Here is an 8,402-nt window from a genome sequence, read left to right on the forward strand (position 1 = left end):
GGAACCTCTTTCCCCACATGGAGTACAACTGAGCAAGGAACCCAACTGAGAAGCTGGAAGAAGCAGCCTAAGAGGAGTGAACGCTCTGTCTGGGGAAGAGAGAAGACAACAACAGAGAGACTTGTGAGATTTTCAGAAATAATTGAGTAGGGGAAAAGATTCCCCACAAACATCAAGATGAGGATAGATTATTCTTATCTGGATAGGAAAGGAAAGGATATTGTCTGGGTGCACTGGCTCACACCTGCAATCCCAGCACTTTGGGAGGCCAAGGCAGGAGGATCACTAGAGGCCAGGAGTTCAAGACCAGCCAGAGCAACATGGCAAGACCCCCATCTCTACAGAAAGTTTAAAAGTTAGCTGGGTATGGTGACACACGCCTATATTCCCAGCTACCTAGGAGGCCGAGGTGGGAAGATTCCTTAAGCCCAGAAGTTTGAAGCTGGAGTAAGCTGTGATCACGTCACTGCAATCCAGCCCAGGTGACAGAGGAAGACTTATCTAAAAAAAAAAAGTGATCCCCAGTAATATAGTTTGGATGCTTCCTCCAAATCTTATGTTGGTGAGGCCTGCTGGGAGGTGTTTGGATCATGGGTATAGATTTTTCATGAATGGTTTAGCACCATCTCCCTGGTGATGAGGAAGTTTAAGCAAGATCTGGTTGTTTAAAAATGTGTGGCACTCACCGGGCATGGTGGCTTATGCCTGTAATCTCAACGCTTTGTGAGGCTGAGGCCAGCAGATCACCTGAGGTCAGGAGTTCGAGACCAACCTGACCAATAGGGAGAAACCCCGTCTCTACTAAAAATCCAAAATTAGCCAGGCGTGGTGGCACATGCCTGTAATCCCAGCTATTCGGGAGGCTGAGGCAGGAGAATCACTTGAATCCGGGAAGCAGAGGTTGTGGTGAGCCAAGAGCATGCCATTGTACTCCAGCCTGGACGACAAGAGCATGACTCCATCTCAAAAAAAAAAAAAAAAACAAATGTGTGGCACCTGTCCCTCCACCGGCTCTGTCTTTCTCAGCTGTCACCATGTGCCATGCCTGCTCCCGCTTTGCCTTCCACCATGAGTAAAAGCCCCCTGAGGGCCTCACCAGAAGCTGAGCAGATGTTGGTGCCGTGCTTGTACAACTTGCAGAACCATGAGCCAATTAAACCTTTTTTCTTTATAAATTACCCAGTCTCCGGTATTTCTTTATAGCAACACAAAAAAGAGCCTAATACAGAAAATTGTACCAGGAGTGAGATGTTGCTACAAAGACACCTGAAAATGTGGAGGTGACTTTGGAACTGGATAATGGCCAGAGACTGGAAGCTTTTGGAGGGCTCAGAAGAAGAAAGAAAGATGAGGAAAAGGTTGGAACTCCTTTGAGACTGGTTAAATGGTTGTGTCCGAAATAATTACAGTGATAAGAGCCATGAAGTCCAGCCTGATGAGGTCTCAGGGAAATGAGGAATTTATAGAAAACTAAAACAAAGGTCACATGTGTTATGACTTGACAGCGAGCTTGACTGTATTGTGTTTCATGCCCTAGGGCGCTCTGAAACTTTCTACTTAGGAGTGGTGACTTAGGATATCTGGTGGAAGAAATTTCTAAGCAGCACAACATTCAAGTTGTGGCCTGACTGAATCTAACGTCGTACTCTCACATGCAAGAGCACATACATGAATTAAAGTTGGAATTTATATTTAAAAGGGAATCAAAGTGTAAAAGTTTGGAAAGTCTGCAGCATGGCCATGTGGCAGAGAATGAAAAAGCATTATCAGGAGAGTAATCCAAGCAGCCTACAGAGCAACCACCTGCTAGAGATATTACCATGACTCAAAACAAACAAAACACAACCCAAGTGCTAATAGCCAACACAATGGGAAAAGACTTCAGACGCATTTCAAAGGTGTTTGAGACAGCCCCTCTCATCACTGACCTAGAGACCTAGGAGGACTGCATGGTTTCAGAGGCTCAGCCCAGGCCCTCACTGCCCTGCACAGCCTTGGAGCACTGCTCCCCACACATAGGCTGCTCCAGCTCCAGCCTCAGCTCAAAAGACCCCAAAGATAACTCTGGCTTCAGAGGATGCAAGCCATAAGCCTTGGTAGCTCCCATGTGGTGTTAAACCTGTAGATGTGTAGAGTGCAAGAGTGAAGGAGGCTTGCGATCCTCTACCTAGATTGCCGAGGATTTATGAGAAAGCCTGGGCACTCAGGCAAAAGCCTGATGCAGGGGCAGAGCCCACACAGAGGATATATACTAGGGCATTGAAGAGGGGAAACGTGGGGCAGGAGGCCCACATAGAGTCCCCGCTGGGGCACTGCTTAATTGAGCTGTGGGAAGGAGGACACCATCCTCCAGGCCCCAGAATGGTACAGCCACTGGCAGCTTACATCTTGAGCATGGAGAAGCTGCAGGCACCCAACTCCAACCCATGAGAGCAGCTGCGGGGGGTGAACCCTGCAAAGTCACGAGGGTGGAGTTCCTCAAGGCCTTAGGAGCCCACCGCTCACCCCGGTGTACCCTGGATGTGGGACAGGGAGTCCAAGGACATTACTCTGGAGCTTTAAGATTTAATGGCTGCCCTGCTGGATTGCAGACATGCATGGGGTCTGTAGCCCCCTCCTTTTGGCTGATTTCTCCCTTTTGGAAAGGGAATGTTTACCCAGTGCCTCTACCCTCATTGTATCTTGAAAGTAAATAATGTGTTTTGGTTTTCACAGGTTCATAGGTGGAAGGAACTTGGACTTTGGACTCGATGTTGGAATCAGTCAAGACATTGGGAGGACTGTTGGGAAGAGATGATTCTATTTTGCAATGCGAGGACATGAGATTTAGGGGTCGGGGTATAATGATATAGTTGGGATGTTCCCTCCAAATCTCTTGTCGAAATGTAATCCCCAGTGTTGAAGGAGGGGCCTGCGGGGAGGTGTTTGGATCATGGGGGTGGATCCCTCATGACGGGCTTAGCATCATCCCCTTGGCGATGAGTGGGTTCACTCAGATCTGGTTGTTCACAAGTGTGCGGCCCCTCCTCACCCCTTGCTCCCACTCCCACCATGTGGCGTGCCTGCTCCTGCTTTGCCTTCCACCATGAGGAAAAGATTCCTGAGGGCCTCCCCAGAAGCTGAGCAGAGGTGGGTGCCACGCTTGTGCAGTCTGCAGAACCATGAGCCATTCTAACCTCTTTCCTTTATAAATTACCCAGCCTCCAGTATTTCTTTAGAACAATGCAAAACTGAGAATGGCATGACTAAAATATAAAGACCATGGATAACTTTTGAAATCTAAAAAGGTAAAATTAATATTATCTGGGGGAGTCAACACAGGAAAGATGAGAGCACTTGGGCAGAGGCTGTTGACCATTGGTCACATGTGGTCAGCAGAGAGCAGGTGACCAGCACCCTGGGGCTTTGAGGGAAGCACCAGATAGCCTGGAGCTGAGGTATTCATTGTAGGGGCCAAAACAAATTGGGAAAAAGACAAATTTAGAAAGCAAGGAAAGTAGATGCTCAACTGAGCCAGGAGGAAGTCACTAGCGAAGAGGGAAAAAACAGAGCTCTGGAAAAATAGTGTAAACAGTCACAAGGAAGGGATCCTGTATCATGCCTGACCTCTGGACAGGTATATAAAGAGCCCAGCCTCAGGGAGCGCCACACCTGCACCTCCCTCTCACCTGCTCCTCTACCTTCTCTACTCTCAATCCACCAGAACCATGGGCTGCTGTGGCTGTTCCGGAGGCTGTGGCTCTGGCTGTGGGGGCTGTGGCTCCGGCTGTGGGGGCTGTGGCTCCAACTGTGGGGGCTGTGGCTCCGGCTGTGGGGGCTGTGGCTCCGGCTGTGGGGGCTGTGGCTCTGGGGGGTGCGGGGGCTCTTGTGGGGGCTCCAAGGGGGGCTGTGGCTCTTGTGGGGGTTCTAAGGGGATCTGTGGTTCTTGTGGTTGCTCCCAGCACAGTTGCTGCAAGCCCTGCTGCTGCTCCTCAGGCTGTGGGTCATCCTGCTGCCAGTCCAGCTGCTGCAAGCCCTGCTGCTCCTCAGGCTGTGGGTCATCCTGCTGCCAGTCCAGCTGCTGCAAGCCCTGCTGCTCCTCAGGCTGTGGGTCATCCTGCTGCCAGTCCAGCTGCTGCAAACCCTGCTGCTCCTCAGGCTGTGGGTCATCCTGCTGCCAGTCCAGCTGCTGCAAACCCTGCTGCTCCCAGTCTAGCTGCTGTGTCCCCGTGTGCTGCCAGTGCAAGATCTGAGGCTCTGGACTTAGGCCTCATGTGAGTCCTGCTAACCCCATATTCTGAAGCTGTGATCTGTCCTTCATCGTTGAGCCCCAAACCACTGCCCAGAGTCCATTCCTCACTACAAGATGAAGCCATACTGGCTGCCTTTTCCTAAGGAGAGTCCACCCTAATCAATGTCCATTGTCTCTCCTAACAAATTCTCTTCCCAAGTCAACTGCAACTGCAGTTGAATCACCCCCCTCGCCTGCTAGCCTCGCCTTTGCTTGTCTGTTCAGAGGCCTGAGCTCCTGAACCCACTTGCAGTCCTGTCTTTTCCAGCTGGAAGCAGCTGGGCATGAGCGTCCCACCTGCAACAAGGTGGGTGTTTAAGAGGCTTCCTTGGAGTCCCTTTGCATGTCCAACACTCTGCTTTATCTTAAACGAAAAGTTGCGAACTAATAAAAATACCATGCCGACAAACTGAAACACATATCTTGCTGACTTCTCTGTTGTTCGGCGTCATTACTATGGCTATAGCTATTGTTTTCTTTTTCTTGTATTTCGGACTGTGTGGGTCTGATGGTGATGTTGGTGGAAGGTGCTAGGATGGGGCTGGCTGTCTCCCCTGCCTCTCATCCCCTTCCCGGCTGACCCCTCTTTTCTCAGATCCCTTCTCTTCCTAGATCTTTCCAGCTATTGATCTGATGGAGACAGGACTGTTCCTCAGACCAGGGCCACAGAAGCAGAAGAGGCTACTGAAACCTCTGGGGGGTTCAGACTTGCCTCCTTTCCCTGGTCCAGACCTCTACCATCTTCCTTTGGGAAGTTTTTGTACCCAACTTACTCTGATTGCCTTTGTTGTTACACAGCCCATTACCTCTGTAAATAAACAGTCCTAACACCAAGCCGATATTGCCTTTTAAGAATTATGAAAGGGCTGAGTGTGATAGCTCACGCCTATAATCCCAGCATTTTGGGAGGCCGAGGCAGGTGGATCATTTGAGGTTAGGAGTTCGAGGTCTGCCTGGCCAACATGGTGAAACACTGTCTCTACTAAAAATATAAAAATTAGCTGAGTGTGGTGGCATGTGCCTGTAATCCCAGCTACTTGGGAGGCTGAGGCAGGAGAATGGCTTGAACCTGGGAGGTGGAGGTTGCAGTAAGTCAAGACTGCGCCACTGCACTCCATTCTGGGCAACAGAGGAAGACTCTGTTAAAAAAAAAAAAAAAAAGACAATATTAATAGAATTGAATTATTTCAAGTTATTTGGAAACACAGCAATTTATTGGTGGGATATGTCCTAAGCATAGAAAGAACACAAAAATAAAATTCCTAAGCTGTTTTTAGAAGTCATGGTGGCAGTGGTAGTATGGTTGATATCCTGCTGTGAATGTTGTATGGAAAAAGCAAATGCATTAATTAGGTTGGTATCAGAACTGGAATTTTTGGTGTGGAACTGATGAGGTTAAGTAAAAACCTTGTCATCCTGAATTTGAATTAGACATATCGATATGAAATCATGATGTATTTTATCCAAATAAAAACAGTTTCCTCCTCCACTGAAAGACTCAGAAACAATGAGCCATCCTGTAGCAGTGAACACGCCTAGCACCAAGACTGTTGTCTTCAAATGCTGTTTATTGTATCTCCCTGGAACCTGGCTTCTCTGGTGAATGGGCTGGAAGTGAACAAGATGAATCTAGAACATCTTGTCATCCCAGAAAGCAGAGATGATAACTAAGACTAATGCAGTTACATCAAAAGAACTAAAGAGTCAGCTGGGCAAGGTGGCTCACGCCTGTAATCCTAGCACATTGGGGGGCTGAGGCAAGTGGATCACTTGAGGTCAGGAGTTGGAGACCAGCCTGACCAACATGGTGAAACCCTGTCTCTACTAAATACAAGAAATTAGCCAGGTGTGGTGGTGCATGCCTGCAATCCCAGCTACTTGGGAGGCTGAGGCAGGAGAATCCTTTGAACCTGGGAGGCAAAGATTGCAGTGAGCTGAGATGGTGCCATTGCACTCCAGTCTGAGTGGCAAGAGCCAAACTCTGTGTAAAAAAAAAAAAAAAAAGATAAGAGGCAAACCTGGAGAAACTCTCTGTAGACAGACTTAGGACAATCTGAACACCAATTTCTTAACTGGACTGATACACATCAAGTATGTTTAAACTAGGAGTAAGTAATCATACACAAAAAATAATAATACAGATACTATGCAAACTATAAAACTTAGTTGCCTGTAGAGGATTCTAGGAATCAATGCATTATTTTGAAGATGACTAAGTAAAGGAAAATAATCAGGCACTTATTCTATCTCTGATAGACAAACTTTATCTTATGGTAACAAAATTAGAGGAAGTATTCCAGTTTATAAATAAAGAAGAAATCATAGAATTAGAAACTTAGCATTTTGTAACCCCTAATGAAATAATGGGACTACCAGATTTACTGCATGCAGCCAAATCAGTGGAAAATTTATAGCCTTAAATGCATATGTTAGAGTAAAAAATAAAAGTTTAAGCTCATTTAGCCAAAAACCTATCTATAAGACCGGCAGTGTTGCCACACAGAGCACAGAACGGGGTGGTAATTAGGGCTCTTTATAGGCATCCTGGTTCTCCTCTCCTTCTGGGAACAGGTCAGATGGCAGGTGGTAGAGTGGCCCTTCCATGAGCCCTTTCTAAGGCAGGTGTGACCACGTGATTTGCTTGCCTCAGTGGGAAGAAGTTTGAAGCACCTGCTGCAGTTTTCTGAATTCTCTGTTTCTTCTCCTACCATGACCACTAATGTTCCAAGCACTGGCTGCTGCTTCCGACTGAGTTCCAGAGTGACGAAGCACAGAGCAGAGTCACCAGCTGACGTGCAGTGGCCTGCGAGGTGAACAAGAAGCAAGCCTGTGTCATGTGAAGTCACTGAAACGTGGGGGTGGCTTGTTTGGGCAGCATAATTGGTCCATCCTGGCTGACCCAGAAACCAACCAGAACAAAAACATAGCATTGAGACCTTGGTTTATTGGTCAGGAGGTGGGTGGAAAGGAAAGTTATCAGAGGCGAGAAAGGTAGTTGTTATGTATTTGGTAAGACTGTCCCAGATCGTGTATCCCTGAGGGAAGAGTTCAGAAAACACAAGGCCCCTCCTGCGTGGGTTGTTGTGGCTGCATTTATCAAAGCATTACAAGAACAGGATGAGCTCGAAAGAACCGGCTGGTTTAGCCAGCCAGGAGGAGAGTTCTAGAAAACCTGGAGAAATCTGGGGAGCTACAGAGTTCTCAGTTCTGCCTGGTAAATGATAACACTTAGAAGGCCTTTGAGCAGCAAAGGACAATTAAAGCTGAAATGAAAGGAACCCTCTTTAAGGGTACACTTTGATGAGATTCCATAAGGGCGGACCACACTGCAGGTAGGGAGTTGGTGGCTGCATCCAGCCTGGCCAGTGGGGCAGGAGGGGCTGCTGTGGGGTCAGTGGGTCCAGAAGAAAATGCCGGAAACTTCTCCCTCCATGACTCACTGGGCGTTCTCTTTGCTTGGCCTGTGGCTCCCGTGGGTAAATTCATGTCTTGGTATGTGATGAAGAGATTTCTCTGGGGAAGAAGGGGAGGTGTTGGGCCCAGGAAGGACCCAGTGACCTGCAGATCAAAGACGGCCTCCCTACCTCAGTAATGGGCACCAGAGAAAAGCCTGCTGCCAGCCGTCCATTGGAAATGGGCCCAACAGAACCAATGCTGTCTGTGCTTGGGGTGTAGGGGGTAGAAGAGAAAGCAAAAGAAAACCGAAACCTTCCTTAATAATGAACAGATGACACGTGATAGTTAGCAAGATATAGGACACAGTTGTAACTCTCCATGAAATCAACAAAGAGAAAATCGAGCGTTGGATATTTCATGCATAATTTTTGATAAAATCATAGGATTGCCTGCTGCAACATCCTTCATTTCACAGTTGACCATTACAGAATGATGCTGAAGGGAGTCACATTGCAAAAACAACTGAGCTCCTTCTCATCCTTCACGAACGCCTCTCTTTGAGGTCAACCCACCCCGTTGGGAAGCCCCTATCTTTTCTCCTTGACCAGCTTCTCTTTCAGGGTGAACTACCTGATCTTCACTGCGGTGGCCTTGCCTGGCTCCCACCAGAGGTTCTCCAACGTCACTTTCATCGACATCACAGAATCCTACATTTCTTTTTTTTTGCCAGCATTGC

At 47.9% G+C, this 8,402-nt stretch overlaps 1 pseudogene; it reads right to left on the minus strand.

Annotated features, from left to right (window-relative positions):
* Window positions 1-3,504: 3,504 nt before the first annotated feature.
* LOC110741311 lies at window positions 3,505-4,722 on the minus strand (annotated as a pseudogene).
* Window positions 4,723-8,402: the final 3,680 nt, after the last annotated feature.

The sequence above is a fragment of the Papio anubis genome, chromosome 12 (assembly GCF_008728515.1).
Source record: "Papio anubis isolate 15944 chromosome 12, Panubis1.0, whole genome shotgun sequence".
Taxonomy (NCBI): domain Eukaryota; kingdom Metazoa; phylum Chordata; class Mammalia; order Primates; family Cercopithecidae; genus Papio; species Papio anubis.